The sequence below is a fragment of the Papilio polytes genome, unplaced genomic scaffold, assembly GCF_000836215.1.
Source record: "Papilio polytes unplaced genomic scaffold, Ppol_1.0 DF823968.1, whole genome shotgun sequence".
NCBI lineage: Eukaryota > Metazoa > Arthropoda > Insecta > Lepidoptera > Papilionidae > Papilio > Papilio polytes.
The window spans coordinates 1453-1710 of record NW_013525236.1 but is presented as its reverse complement, the minus strand read 5'-3'; positions in this window follow the sequence as shown (position 1 = coordinate 1710).

The following is a 258-nucleotide window of genomic DNA, read 5'->3' as shown; positions in this document are numbered from 1 at the left end:
TTTCCCTTCAATCGGGTGTATTTCCTAAAGCTCTCAAACATGCAATAATTGTTCCTATCCACAAAAGTGGTGACAAAAAGTCCATAGGTAACTACAGGCCCATTTCCCTTTTAACTTCTTTATCCAAGGTTTTTGAAAAAATTATTAACAACAGATTAGTGAATTACCTAGAATTGAACAATATTTTCTCTTCTCATCAATTTGGTTTCCGTAGAAATAGGTCGACTGCCAATGCTGTACTTACGCTAACTGAATTTG